This window comes from Mobula hypostoma, chromosome 15 (assembly GCF_963921235.1).
Source record: "Mobula hypostoma chromosome 15, sMobHyp1.1, whole genome shotgun sequence".
NCBI lineage: Eukaryota > Metazoa > Chordata > Chondrichthyes > Myliobatiformes > Myliobatidae > Mobula > Mobula hypostoma.
In genome coordinates this window covers 23,268,432-23,284,770 of record NC_086111.1, presented here as the reverse complement: position 1 = coordinate 23,284,770, position 16,339 = coordinate 23,268,432, and positions in this window count along the sequence as shown.

Here is a 16,339-nt window from a genome sequence, read left to right as displayed (position 1 = left end):
GGAGTGGTGAGTGAATGGAACACCCTACGAGGGGTGGTGGTAGAGTCAGATACACCAAGGGGATTTAAGAAAGTCATAGGCACACAGATATTAGAAAAACAGGGTTGCGTAGGAGGGAAGAGTTAGATTTATCTTAGCACAAATAAGAAAATCTGCAGATGCTGGAAATCCAGGCAACACACACAAAATGCTGGTGGAACTCAGCAGGCCAGGCAGCATCTATGGAAAAGAATACAGTCACTCTTTTGGGCCGAAACCCTTCAGCAGGACTGAAGAAAAAACGATGAGTAGAATTACAACTGGAAGGGTAGGGAGAAACACAAGGCAACAGGTGAAACCTGAAGAGGGAGGGATGAAGTAATGAGCTGGGAAGTTGATCTGTGAAAGTAAAACAGGGCTGGAGAAGGGGGATATAATAGGAGAGGACAGACACACTGATGAGGGCGAGGGAGAAGTGGAGAGTCCGTCATTGTGCCCGACGCCGGCCCCCTAGGCCCGAGTCGACGTAGTAGTAGTACAGAAGGGAGGAAGAGCACCAGAGGGAGGCATTGGACAAGCAAGGAGGTGAGGTGAGAGGACAAGGGGATGGGGAATGGTGAAGGGGGGGGGGTGCAATACCAGAAGTTTGAGAAATCTATGTTCATGTCGTCAGGTTGGAGGCTACCCAGACAAAATAAGGGTCCTGAGTGTAGCCTCATCGCGACAGTAGAGGCGGCAAAGGATTGACATCGGAATGGGAATGGGAAGTGGAATTAAAACAGATGGCTACTGGGAGATCTAATTTCTTCTGGTGGACAGCGTAGATGCTCAGTGAAGCGGTCTCCCAATCTACGTAGGGTCTCATCAATATATAAGAGGCCACATCACGAGCACCAGGTACAGTAGATGACCACAACAGTCTCACAGGTGAAATGTCCCCTCCCAGGACTGTTTAGGGCCTGAATGGTGGTGAGGAGGGAGGTGTAGCACTTGTTCTGTTTGCAAGGATAAATGCCAGGTGGGAGATCAGTGGGGGGAGGGGGAGGGGAATGGACAAGGGAGTCACAGGGAGCAATCCCTGCAGAAAGTGGGGGGGGGGGGAGGGACAGATGTGCCTGGTGGTGGGATCCCATTGTACATGGCGGAAGCTACATAGAATTTTGTGCTGGACATGGAGGCTGGTGGGGTGGTAGGTGAGGACAAGAGGAACCCTATCCCTGTCAGGGTGGTGGGAGGATGGAGTGAGAGTAGATGTGTGTGAAATGGAAGAGATGTGATTGAGGGCAATGTTGATGGTGGAGGAAGGAAAGACCCTTTCTTTGAAAAAGGAGGACATCTCCTTCTCCTGGAATGAAAAGCCTCATCCTGAGAGCAGATGTGGCAGAGGAACTAAGAGAAGGGATGGCATTTTTACAAGTAACGGTGGGAAGAGGTATAATGCGGGTAGCCGTGAGAGTCCATAGGCATATAATAAACATCTGTAAGTAAGCCATAGCATAGGAAGAGTGGGGGACAGATACCTGTGTAGGCTAGGAACATAGACTGTTCCATGTAGCCGACAAAAAGTCAGGCACAGCTGGGACCCTTGCGAGTGCCCATGGTTACACCTTTTGTTTGAAGAAAGTGGGTGGAGCCAAAGGAGAAATTATTAAAAGTGTGGACAAGATCTGCTAGACAGAGGAGAGTGGTGGTGGAGGAGAACTGGTTTGGTCTGGTGTCCAGAAAGAAACAGTGAGCTTTGAGGTATAGGGACTGGGCATCCATTGTAAAAATAAGATAATAGGAGTCAGGGAACCTGAAATCATTGAAAGACCCAGAGCATGTGAAGTATCATGGATGTAGGTAGGAAGGGACTGAACTTGGGGGAATGAAACAGAGTGATCTTAGTGTAGGTTTAAAGATCAGCATGTCATCGGCTGAAAGGCCTGAATTGTGCTGTAATGTTATAAGAATAAATTTTAAAAGTTTTATTGCGGGCCGGCTGGTGGCACAACGACATCAGCGCTGGACCCGGGAGCGGAAGCTCCCAGGTTCGAAACTAGTCGGGCCCACCCCTGAGTACGCTTTCCATCCGTGCCTGGTTGAGTGTCGAGAATGCAACACGACCTCGTAAAATAAAGGGAAAATACTGCGTAAATGTTTATGTGAGGAGTGGCGCGCCACACAGTCTCTCTCTCTCTCTCTCTCTTGCTCTGCGCCTTGTAAAAGCCATGAAAAAGACATCATAACGGATGCACGCACGCACACGTGTGCACGCAGGCACACTCCAAAAAAAAAGGAAATTTTTATTGCCTCAAATTGTTAAAATTTGAGCAGCGACCAGTCAGATTGAGAGTGAGAGAAGGAATGACTCACTCAGGTCAGCAAATGTACATTAAAAGCCAGTGCTTTGCAGAAGTTACAGTGTTTGAACAACAGCCAATCAGAGATTGAGATTCAGTAGCAAGTGCAAATTAAAATAAGGCATGGGTAAGTGGAGCGGCCTTTGTCGGAGTGGACAATGTAAGAGTGGGATGTGAGAAGGCAGGGAGACCTCCAATGTCCAGCTTCTAACATCCTGCATTAAGGAGTTAGAGCTGGAACTGGATAAACTTCAGATCATTTGGGAGACATATAAAGATGTAGTTACACCCAAGGTGCAGGGCACAGGAAACTGGGTGGCAGTCAAGGTAAAATGTGTTAAACAGCTACTACAGGATACTCCTCAACAACACTGGATGCGGTTGGGGATATGATTTAGTAGAGAAAAGTCATAGCGGTCAGGTCTCTGGCAGTGAGTCTGGCTCTATGGCTCAGCAGGGAAGGGGGGAGAAGAGGTGAGCTGTGGTGATAGGGGATTCATTAGGGGACCAGAAAGGCGGCTCTGTTGACGAGAATGAGATTCCCAGATGCAATGTTGCCTCCCAGATGCCAGAGTCCAGGGCATCTTAGATCGAGTTTTTAACAATCTTACGTGGAAGAGTGAGCAGTCAGAGGTCGTGGTCCATATAGACATAGGTAGGAAGAGGGATGAAGTTCTGAAAGTGAGTTCAGGGAGTTAGGTACTAAATTAAAGGGCAGGACCTCCAGGGTTGTGATCTCAGGATTGCTGCCCATGCCACATGCCAGTGAGGCCAGAAATAGGAAAATCATACAATTTTAACATGTGGCACCTAAACTGGAAGAGAACTAATATCCCAGCAAGAAGGATTGTGAGTCCTGCATGGTGGGGGGGTGGGGAGTGATGTTGGGATGTTTGCCTTGCCTCACCTTCTGAGATTCCTTTAAAATCTTTCTATACACCTACACCTCAAAATCTTATATATTTTTGTGGTGTTTTAAGTATCTGCTGAGAAGTAGAGTGGAATTATTGATTGATTGATTGATTTATCTATCTATCTCTATTTTCAGAAAATTTTCTGTATTTTATTTTCTGGCTGTACTCAGTTTCCAGATTGCATGCTCTGAACTCTCTAACACTGAATACCAAGGAGCAGATTCTTCTGACTTGTAACATCCCTCTTCACTTGATTGTGCACTTTCTGAATATTCATATTTGCTTTTAACTTCTTGGAATTCATCACTGAGTCTATGATAGCTGCTAATAATTCTGATTTGTGCTGTTACTTTGTATTCAGCTGTGGGTACTTTGATGCAGTAAAATCATTCAAGGAATTTGACTGAAATGTTACGAAAGCCTCATGGAGATTTTTAGTTACATGACCAAATACTTACTAAAGGATGTTTTTAAGGCACACCTTAAAATGCACGTCGATGCTTACACGCTTACTCATTCCTGGTCCCAGATATGTAGTATTTCATCTCCAGAAGAACACTGACTCTGAGCCATCTGAGGAACCAAGATCTGTTTAAATTTCAGTCTTTAAGACGTATTCTTTCCATTCCATGCTCCCACAAAAACTTTCCCTATCTATTCACACCAACATTTTCTATTTGTATTATCATACATTTAAAAAGAAACATTAATCAAATCCCCCCTCAAGCTTTCTATGTGAGATGGGTGGTTGGGGTGCAGGGGCCGGGGGGGAGGTGGTGGGGGGAATGGGGAGGAGGTAGAAAAGAACAGCCCTCCTGATCTCTGATAATTTAGTTGTTCCTCTCCAGTGCATCATTCTCAGGAGATTGTCTGGGAGTGAAGCCACTGACAACCTGAATCGATGATATAATCTAGAAGAGGAAAGTGGAAAAAGAGGAAGGCTTCCACATATATGAAATATTACTGTGTGTGCTCTTGACTAAATATGATGCCTGTAAAGTGATGTCATTGTAGGCATACAGCTTGCTTGCCAATTTCAGGGGTTAGACAGTGAAGCTGGTCTCACTAGACTCCCTAAATTAGATAAGGCTTAGCTCTAGTGAAATAAATACTTTACAATGCCCAGTGATTTTCAAAGCATCGCATATTCCGGCACCAATATACCATGCCCACCATTTTCAGCAGAACAACACAAGCAACGACAATAAAAACAAAACAACAATAGCAAAACAAGCCTCTTTCCCATGCTCTGACACATACAGTCAGGCCTCCAACACCAGAACAGGTCGTCTCTGGGCTTCTGCCCACCAGTTCTTGGCCCTGGACCCTCAGACTCGTGGACACTGTGCCTAAAACCTCCAGTCTGAAGACCCTGAACCAGGAGAAATATGATCCCTTCATCAACTCTGTTAGGCCCATTAAGAATGATCCTGGGGACAATCTTAGAGAGGCGTGGAGAATATTGACTTGTGCGCTTGAGACAAAACATTTGAAGGTAGGTCAAACCATTAGACTCAAAAAATACAAATTTAAAACAGATACTGAAAAGGAATTGCTTTCCTTGCTGAGCTAACATGAGCCCGTTATCAGGGATAATTTATGTAGCGGCTGTGGGTAGACATGTCTCATTATTTACCCTTGAGTCATTAGCAGTAATCAACCATAATGGTATTTGTTTAACCCCTTCTCTTGCCTGTCTTCTGACACCGGTGCAGTACAAAAATATGGTTACTTCATCTTTGCATTCCCAAGTAGTGAGAATTCAGACATGGACACACACACACTTTGGAATGTATTATTTAGTGAATTATCTTTTAGAAAAACTCATTATCTCTACTATAATAATTGAGTGCATTGTCAGGTAAGCTACGCACAAGGCACAATGCAAACATTAATGAATTCAGTGAATGTCCAGCACTAACACTTGAATTCAGATTTTACAGAATACTAGCATCATGCAGTTCAAACCATGAACAGCCTGTCAAGCTTAGGAACAGATTCAGCAGTAATTTTCAAAAGGGAATTGCACAAATACAATATGGGAAAAATTATTGGAACTATGAGGAAAGGCAGCAGCAAGGGGACTTCGTAGATAACAATACCAAGACGGCATGACGGTTTCGTTCTCCAACCCATATTGAATAATTTTATTAGCTTTGCAGTAGCAATTGTAACACAGCTGAAAAAGACAATGCTTCACAAATGGAAGGTTTTATTGCACATAATACATTCAATCAATAGTTTATCCCTTTAACATGCACTGTAAATCTATCCAGGCCATTGTAAGCCACTAAATTTGACAAATGCATTGTTCTGGCTATTTGACATAATTTAAACTGCATGCTTGATTTGGTGAAGTACATTGAGAATGGAAGAGAGTCAAGGAATCACCAAGTGATGTCACTAGCAGAGTCATAGTTTTTAAAATGAGTCCAGTATTTGGAAATACTGTGTGTCCATATCACATGTTCTGTATATAATCAATTGGTCCAGACCCTTCTTATGTTACTTGGATGTCCTGGCTTTTATTCCATCACATCATAGAGTTATAAAGCACTGAAACAGGCCCCTCGGCCCACCTCGTGCATGATGAAATATTATTCTGCCTAGTCCCATCGACCCACACCTGGCCCATAGCCCTCCATCCCCCTTCCATCCACATACTTGCCCACACTTCTCTTCAATGTTGAAATCAAACTCACATCCACCACTTCTTCTTGCAGTGTGTTTCACACTCTCACCACCCTCTCATGATCCCTTAAACATTTCACCTTTCATCCTTAACCCATGATCTCTAGTTCTAGTCTCACCCAACCTCAGTGGCAAAAACTTGTTTGCACTTATCCTATCAATATCACTCATAATCTTGTACACCTCTATCAAATTTTTCCTCATTCTCCTACACTCCAAGGAATAAAGTCCTAACTTATTCAATCCTTCCTCATAACTCAGGTCCTCAAGTCCTGGCAACATCCTTGTAAATTTCCTCTGTACTCTTTCCATCTTATTGATATCTTTCCTGTACTGGAGTTAGGTGACCAGAACTGTGCGTATCATTGAGTTGATCACGAATCAGAACCCGAGACTATTTGGACTCTGTCAAAAGCTGTTTTAACTGATTACAACACACGCTCAATTCCCCAAGTTTATACTAACAATTACAAGAAGGTGAAGTAGTGGAAAGAAAGCTGGTGTCTTTCACTCTTAGGCTATAAAGTGATACTGTATGTATCTTGAGCCCCTGGTGAAATCAGTAACTGCACATTTCAAACTCTCTGGGAAATCAACACTGCTGTCCTTAGCTTAAGGTATGAAGCAGGACTAATCAGGTTGGATGCAAAGTAGTTCACATCCCAGGCTCCACTAATATCCCCCTGCCAAAACCACTTCCAACTAGCCACCCCCAATCCAATCCCTGCACACATTTCCCACCACTCACTTTTTCTCTTCCTAGGCCACATGTTTGATGTTCTGAGATTTATATGATTGGACTGTACTTTAAATTGGTCTCCTTCATTTTCTTGGCATTTTCGTTCTTGTGGTCAATTGGCGGGCGGGTGATCAGTTAATTCTTTGTGTGTGAGGGGGGGCGCGGGGTGTAGGGGTTTTTTGACGCTACTGTCACTATTTTTGAGGGGGTCAGAGATCGTCATTGTCACTTTTTTTTCTGTTGGGGGTGATTGGGGATGTGTTGCTATTGTGCTATTTTTTTCTGCAAGTGAGGGGATCAGGGACTATATTATCGTTGTTTTTTTCTGTGGGTGAGGGGCCGAGGATTGTTATCATCACCATAACAGGTGGGGAATTCTGGGGTCTATGAGTTTTGTTTCTTTTTCTTTATCGTGTGTATTTCATGGCTATCTGAAGAAGACAAATATCAGAATTGTATCGTATATGCATACTTTGACAATAAAACGAACCTTTGAACATATCTGCAATACCAGTCATACGTTCTCTCCAAATACTGCTTCCTCACCGATTCTGCTTCTCCATCTCTATTTTGATCCCTACGCTGCTCTCTTCAGGTTTCTACTCTTCCTGGGCCATAATTCTGCTTTGATCTCCTTCCTCATGTTGGCTACGTTTCATGGTTAGCCTTGAAACTCATCACCATCCTGGTCATGCTCTGTTCTTTTGTTTCATGGAGCACCAGGGTCTTGGAGGAACGTTGTTTCATTTTTACTGTGTACTGTACCAGCAGCTTATGGTCAAAATGACAATAATCTTGACTTGACTTCTTGCTGTTACCATCAGGAAGGAGGTACAGGAGCCTTAGGTCCCACAAAAGGTTCAGGAATAACCGTTCCTTAAACCTCAGGCTCCTAAATCAGCATGGACGTCTTCACTCACCACAACACTGATCACTGAACACAACCTATGGACTCACATTCAAGTACTCTACAACTCAACTGATATACAATCAATATTAGTAAATTAATTGCTTGATTGATTAAGTAGTTCTTTTTTTGTATTTGCACAGTTTGTCTTCTTTAGCACATTGGTTGCTTGTCAGTCTTTGTGCGGATTTTTTCATTGATTCTATTGTACTTCTTTGTTCTACTGTAAATGCCTGCAAGAAAATGAATCAGTCTAGTACGCGATGATATACTGTATATGTACTTTGATAATAAATTTACTTTGAACTCTAAAGCTGCATTTCTACTAGAAGTTCAGAAGTTTGTGTAATGTTCACTTCTTCTGTTCCTCCATTACCTCTAAATCTATTTTGCTTTATTTTTCTTCATCATGTGAGCAGTAGCCTGCCTGACCACTCCAGAGTATAGCTAATCTATGATTTTACTCCATATACCTGCTATTGTCCTAAATTTCAAGCCTTTTGGTAAACACCATGTCAATCCTAAAGTCAACAATGACCCTAGCATCAACTGACATTGGTGGAGAACAATTCCAGATTTTACACCACTTTCACTATCCCAACACTTCAGATGTGAAACTGTTTGTTAACATCTCTCCTGAAAGGTCTGGCTGTGATATTTAAAGTATGACTGTCTCCTAAGTTGAGAGTACCTATGAACAACTTCCATTTCAGCAGACCTAAACATCACAAGGAAATTCACTAAAGCATGGTCGAACGAAATTGACACCCTCAAGTATGCACATCTGAAGTGCATCTTAAAGGATGAAAGAGCAGCGTAGAGGAGGCTAAAACTGAAGCATCAAGAAATTGGAGCTTGGTAGTTAAAACCTAAAAACATGAGCGCATGTTCATAGTCTTCTGCTGCTGTAGCCCATCCACTTCAAGGTTCAATAGGTGTGTTCAGTGATGAGTCTTCTGCATACCACTGTTGTAACGTGTGGTTAGTTGAGTTATTGTTGCCTTTCTGTTAACTTGACCAGTCTAGCTAGTCTCCTCTGAGCTTTGTCATTAACAAAACATTTTCGCCCACAGACTGCCACTGACTGAGTGCTTTTTATTTTCCACACCATTCTCTGTAAATTCTAGACAACGTTGTGCATGAAAACCCCAGGAGATCAGCAGTTTCTGAGATACTCAAACCATGTGGCACCAACAATCAATGCACGGTCAAAGTCACTGATCACATTTCTTCCCCATTCTGATGTTTGTTCTAAACAACTGAACCGCTTGACCACGTCTGCATGCTTTTATGCATTGAGTTGCTGCCACATGAGTGGTTGAATAGATATTTGCATTAATGAATACCTTCCCTCTCCTTCTTGTAAAAACTCACACACATCTGTTAGCTGAAATTTTCACTTCAACTTTTTTTCTCTCCTCTCCCGTACATATTAATGGTAATGAGGCAGAATTGGTTGAGGGCTTCATGTTCTGTAGTGTATGTACCACCAACAGCTTGCCCTGGTCCAAGACTACGGCCAAGAGAGTACACCAGTGCTTCTATTTCCTCATAGGCTTAAAAAGATCTTCAGCATGTCCCTAGTAACTCTCACTAGTTTTTACACTTTATGGTAAGTGCTCTGCCCAAAACTACAAGGAAGTTCAGTGAGTTGTAACACCACTCTCCCCTCCACTGATTCTGCCTACGCTCCCTGCGAGGTCTGGAATACAGCCAGCGTAATCAAAGATCCTTCCCTCCCTGGTCATTGGCTCTTCTCTTCCATCAGCCAAAAAAAAATTCAAAAACTTGAACCCACGCACTATCAGGCTCAAGAACAACACTTGTCCCACTCTTGAATGGAACTCTTGCAGGATAAAGATAAACTCTTGGTCTTTCAATCTACCTCGGCATGGCTGTGGCACCATATTTATCTACCTGCACTGCAATTTATTTGTAATGTAAATATATTCTGCATTCTGCTTTCCTATTTGTACTAATAATGTGCTTATAGTTTCTTTTAATATAATTTTTATTGAGTTTTCAAACTTGATTACATGGAATAGTAATATCTACCCTCCCCCCCTACCTAAAAGAAAGAAAAGAAAAAGAAAAAAAAAGAAAGAAAGAAAGACTGCTTGGATATTGGAAGGTCTCCACATGCTCCATGGAATTTGAAATAAATTTAATATATTTATTTGTTACTTTCCCCAAAGGACCAACATCTTTATCATCGGAGCACCTAGATATGCCAACCTATCTTTTGTAAATAAGGGCGCCAAATATTCAAAAATGTATCATATTTATCTCTTAAATTATAAGTAATTTTTTCAAGTGGAACACAGCTAAAAATTTCATTATTCCAACGATCCATACTTAAATACGAATCCGATTTCCAAGTAATTGCTATAGCCTTCTTGGCTACTGCCAATGCAATTTTTATAAATTCTTTCTGGTATTTATTCAATTTCGTTTTTATCCCTTTAATGTCACCTAATAAAAATAATATGGCTTTGTGAAGGGCAGATCATGTCTAACAAGCCTGATAGAGTTCTTTGAGGAGGTGACCAGGCATATAGATGAGGGTAGTGCAGTGGATGTGATCTATATGGATTTTAGTAAGGCATTTGACAAGGTTCCACACGGTAGGCTTATTCAGAAAGTCAGAAGGCATGGGATCCAGGGAAGTTTGGCCAGGTGGATTCAGAATTGGCTTGCCTGCAGAAGGCAGAGGGAGTACATTCACACTGGAGGATTGTGACTAGTGGTGTCCCACAAGGATCTGTTCTGGGAGGATCTGTTCTGGGACCTCTACTTTTCGTGATTTTTATTAACAGCCTGGATGTGGGGGTAGAAGGGTGGGTTGGCAAGTTTGCAGACGACACAAAGGTTGGTGGTGTTGTAGGTAGTGTAGAGGATTGTCAAAGATCGCAGAGAGACATTGATAGGATGCAGAAGTGGGCTGAGAAGTGGCAGATGGAGTTCAACCCGGAGAAGTGTGAGGTGGTACACTTTGGAAGGACAAACTCCCAAGGTAGAGTACAAAGTAAATGGCAGGATACTTGGTAGTGTGGAGGAGCAGAGGGATCTGGGAGTACATGTCCACAGATCCCTGAAAGTTGCCTCACAGGTGGATAGGGTAGTTAAGAAAGCTTATGGGATGTTAGTTTTCATAAGTAGAGGGATAGAGTTTTTAGAATCGTGATGTAATGATGCAGCTCTATAAAACTCTGGTTAGGCCACAATTGGAGTACTGTGTCCAGTTCTGGTCACCTCACTATAGGAAGGATGTGGAAGCATTGGAAAGGGTACAGAGGAGATTTACCAGGATGCTGCCTGGTTTAGAGAGTTTGCATTATGATCAAAAATTAAGGGAGCTAGGGCTTTACTCTTTGGAGAGAAGGAGGATGAGAGGAGACATGATAGAGGTGTACAAGATATTAAGAGGAATAGATAGAGTGGATAGCCAGCGCCTCTTCCCAGGGCACCACTGCTCAATACAAGAGGACATGGCTTTAAGGTAAGGGGTGGGAAGTTCAAGGGGGAAATTAGAGGAAGGTTTTTTACTCAGAGAGTGGTTGGTGCCTGGAATGCACTGCCTGAGTCAGTGGTGGAGGCAGATACACTAGTGAAGTTTAAGAGACTACTGGACAGGTATATGGAGGAATTTAAGGTGGGGGATTATATGGCAGGCAGGGCTTGAGGATCGGCACAACATCGTGGGCCGAAGGGCCTGTACTGTGCTGTACTATTCTATGTTCTATGTTCTATATAGACTATGTCTTGACAGTATGACAAATACAATAAATGTTCGACTCAGATTAGTACAATATAATTTTTTACACCAATTATATATTACACCGCAAAAAATAAATGGATTAAATTCAAACTTATCTGATCAATGTTTTCGGTGTAATCAAGAAATTGGTACTTTTTTACATTCTACTTTGTCCTATTCCAAAATTCAACCTTTTTGGATAAATTTAAGAGTTTTATTGGAACAAATTACCGGAACTCAACTTCCACATAACCCTATATTATTTTTATTAGGTGACATTGCTTATAGTTGAGATGATCTGTCTGGATGCCATGTAAAAAAGGCATTTCACTGTATTAGATTAGATTAGATTAGATTCAACTTTATTGCCATTGTGCCGAGTGCAGATACAAAGCCGATGAAATGCAGTTAGCATCTAACCAGAAATGCAAAGAACAGTGTTATTTACAAAATAACTGCAAATAAAAAGTAAGTGCTATAGCACACAAATATAGAAGTACTAAGACAGTACAATATGGGAGCAATACTGCTTAGCGCTGTGATGTGAGGTTCAGCAGTGTCACAGCCTCAGGGAAGAAGCTCTTCCTGTGCCTGCTGGTGCAGGAACAGAGGCTCCTGTAATGCCTATTGGATGAGAGGAGAGTAAAAAGTCCATGGTTAGGGTGAGATGCATCCTTGATAATGCTTTTCACCCTGCCCAGGCAGCGTTTATGGTACATGTTCTCGATGGTGGGCAATTGGGTGCCGATAATCCGCTGGGCAGTTTTCACCACACGCTGGAGTGCTTTGCGGTCCGATATGGGACAATTGCCATACCACACTGAGATGCAGCTGGTGAGTATGCTCTCAATGGTACAGCGGTAAAAGTCCGTCAGTATCCTGGGACAGAGATGAGCTTTCTTTATGCTCCACAGGAAATAAAGGTGCTGTTGTGCCTTTTTGATCAGGATGGAGGAGTTCAGGGACCAGGTGAGATCCTCAGAAATGTGGACACCAAGGAATTTGAAGCTTGATACATGCTCCACTACAGCTCCGTTGATGTAAATGGGGACATGAGTGTGGCTCCTAGCATGCCTGAAGTCCACAATGATCTCCTTGGTCTTCTGGGTGTTAAGGGCCAGGTTGCTGTCAGCTCACCATGTGGCCAGGTGCTGGACCTCGTCCCAGTAGGCCATCTCATCATCCCCTCTGATCAAGGCAACCACCGTGGTGTCATCTGTGAACTTGATTATGGAGTTAGAACCATGTACAGGAACACAGTCATAGGTGAAAAGGGAGTACAGGAGAGGGCTCAGCACACAGCCTTGAGGCACGCCGGTGTTCAGGGTGACAGTGGAGGAGGAGAGGTTGTCTAACTTAACTGATTGGGGTCTGTTAGTCAGAAAGACCAAGGTCCAATTGCAGAGGGATGAGCTGATACCAAGCTGGTGAAGTTTGGCGATCAGCTTGGAGGGGATCACAGTATTGAATGCCGAACTAAAGTTAATGAACAGCATTCTGACGTAAGAGTTGGGGCTGTCCAGGTGGGTCAGGGCAGAGTGAAGTGCCGTGGAGATGGAGTCCTCTGTTGACCTGTTGGTGCGATGGGCAAATTGATGGGGGTCCAGGGTAGTGGGCAGACAGGATTTCAGATGTATCTCAGTACATGTGACAATGATACATCAATTACCAAAGGTTTTGCAACTCTATATGAAGTCATATACAAAGTCATACTCTCCATTTAGCTATTTATCCTAATTTTTAATTATGTGGAATAAAAACAAGAAAAAATAGTAGAAATACTTAGGTTTTCAATCACCTCACACCTTTATTTCAAGCTTTCGCAATGTTTCCAGATTCACAACTGCAGTTTTAACACACACAGTTAATATCATTAATGGCACACTGGCACAGTGCCCAGCAGCTGTCTCACAGCTAAAGCAACTTGGATTCAATCCTGATCTCCAGTGCTGTCAGTGAGGAGTTAACCCATTCTCCATGACACTGTGGAATTCCACTGTGTGCTGAAGCTCCCTCCAACATTCTAAAGATGTGTGGGTTGCCCACTGTAAATTGCCCCTAATATGTAGGTAAGTGGTAGAATCTGCAAGGAGTTGATAGGAACGTGGGAAAATAAAACAGAATTAGTTCAAGTAGGTGCTGGATGATCTGTAGTGATCTGATGGGTCAGTAAATCAGCGGTCCCCAACCACCGGGCCGCAGAGCAAGTGCTACCGGGCCGCGAGGAAACGATATGAGTCAGCTGCACCTTTCCTCATTCCCTGTCACACACTGTTGAACTTGAACATAGGGTTGCCAACTGTCCCGTATTTGCCGGGACATCCCGTATGTTGGGCTAAATTGGTTTGTCCCACTAAGGTAGAGAGTTCCTATGAAACCTTTCGTTCCGAAATGGCATGAAGCGAAGAAGCAATTACCATTAATTTATATGGGAAAAAGTTTTGAGCATTCCCAGACCCAAAAAATAACCTAACAAATCATACAAAATAACACCTAAAACTGAAAATAAATAACACTAACATATAGTAAAAGCAGGAATGATATGATAAATACACAGCCTATATAAAGTAGAAATAATGCATGTACAGTACAGTTGGGAAGATGAAGGCAAAACCGATTTGTGGGAAAAAAGTCGGCACCTACGTGCATGCGCATATCACATGCGCACACAGGTGCCCATGCAAGGCTTCATGGTCATGGTAGTCTTTCCTGGGGTAAAGTGTGCTGGGATTTGACTGCTACTTTTGCCCCTTATTTGGGAGTGAGAAAGTTGGCAAGCCTAACTGTAAAAGACATGTTGAGGTGAGTTTAACCCTACTTGAACACCCCCCACCTCCCGGTTGGCCGGTCCACAAGAATATTATCAATATTAAACTGGTCCACAGTGCAAAAAAGGTTGGGGACCCCTGGTCTATATGACCTGTGGGACAGAGGGAGTACAGCACAGCACCAGGCTCTTCAGTCTGCCTTGTCTTCACCATCCATGACACCATTCTAAGTAATCCCATTTGCCTACACGTAGCACCATTCCTCCATTCCCTGCCTGTTCAAGTATCTTACCCAATGACTGTATGGCTCTATAATCCTTATAACTTGTGAATGGCCAGATCACTGACCACGACCTGCTTAATTTGAACCACTTCACCTATTAGAGTTAGGGCATAAGTCAGAAACTATCCAACATTCAAGAGAACAGACAGATGGACGAAGAGAACGCGCTGAAACGATGTGGAAACTAATGACAAAGACACTTTGATTTCATTTTCAAGATATGTGCATTCTCGGAAAATCCATTATTGATTGCATATGCCCAGTTGTCATAAAAAAAACTTTCTTGAAGAGCAGTGAGAATACTTTGATATTCTACTGCACTCAAGTAGATGTATCAGATGGACACTCTAGTGCAGTACTCTAAACTCTTGCAATCAAAATCAGAATCGGGTTTATTATCACTGATATATATCTTGAATTTTGTTGTTTTGTGGCAGCATTACAGTGCAAGACCTTATATTAATTAAAAATAGTAAGTTACTATAAAAAATAAGTAAGTGATGCAAATGAGGAACGGTGAGGCAATGTTCGTGAGTTCATGGACCATTCAGAAATCTGAATTCCGAAGGGTAAAAGCTGCTCCTAAAACGATGAGTGTGCATCTTCAGGCTCCTGTTCCTCTTCCTTGATGGCAATAATGAGATGATGGATCTTAATGACGGACGCTCCCTTCCTGAGGCATTGCCCTTTGAAACTGTACTTGATGATGGGGAGGCTTGTGACCGTGACGGAGCTGGTTGAATCTCCAACCCTCTGCAGCTTTTTTCGATCTTGTGCATTGGAGCCTTCATACCAGTCTATGATGCACCAGTCAGAATGCTCTCCACCATGCATCTGTAAATATTTCCTAGAGTCTTTGGTGACACAGCAAATCTCCTCAAACTCCATATGAAGTATAGTCACTGGTATGCCTTCTTCATGATTGCATCAACCTAGTACACCCAGGATAGATCCTCCGAGATGTTGATCCCAGGAACTTCACCTTCGTCAAAGGCTCAAGACTTTCCCTTCACCTTGATGGAGTGAAAATGTGTTGTACAGGAGTGCTGCCGAAGGGTCTCGACCCGAAACGTCGACTGTACCTCTTCCTAGAGATGCTGCCTGGCCTGCTGCGTTCACCAGCAACTTTGATGTGTGTGCCCAGGAGTGAGGCAATTTTAGGGTTGTGGTGTGGCCAGTGTAGGTGCTAGAGATCTGATAGCTGTCAGCCAATTGGGACCTGTGCTATAGTTGGTGGGGCAACGTGGGAAATAGGATCATGCCAGTGTTGTGACTGAGTAAGTGCAGGAAAAAAAAGGGCCTTGTCCAATGATTGACCAAAGATTCATAGTCCAGATCCATAGTCTAGAATCTGGAAGAGAAGCTCATGATCACAACCAAAGATTGGGAGGGGAGCAGAGGGTTGTACTGTATCTTTGGGAAATAATCCAGTAAGGAAGGAGATTGAGAAATGGTTGAGGGCAAAGAGCAAAATGGTCAAGAGGATCAGACTGGAGAATAGGAAAGTTGAAGCTTGGACAGGGCCTGTTTCCAAATCTAGTCAAAGTGGTGAAGCTGACACACATGTGAAAGTGACTTTCAAATTTTAAGAGAAACATATAATGGCTTAGAAATTGCCATTGTTGATTCCACTTCAAACAAAAGTTAATTGTCAACTGGGAAATGCTGAAAGAGTTATGATTGTTTGGGAAACCTGCTCTTAAGTAATGTTTATTTAAGTTTAAATACTAGTTCAAAGGCATCAAAGAAGGTACCATAGTTCATGATTATTTATATTAATCTTGTGGAAAAATAGAGGCTAGTTTTATATCCTATGTAAGGATAGCACCTTTGTGCTGCACTGCTAAATAGAATTTAAGGTCAAATATCTGGAGAAGAGACTCAAACCTGTAACACATTAACTGCAGTGGCATCTTCTCTCTTCCTTCCCAGTCCTGAAAAAGGGTCTTGGCCCAAAAC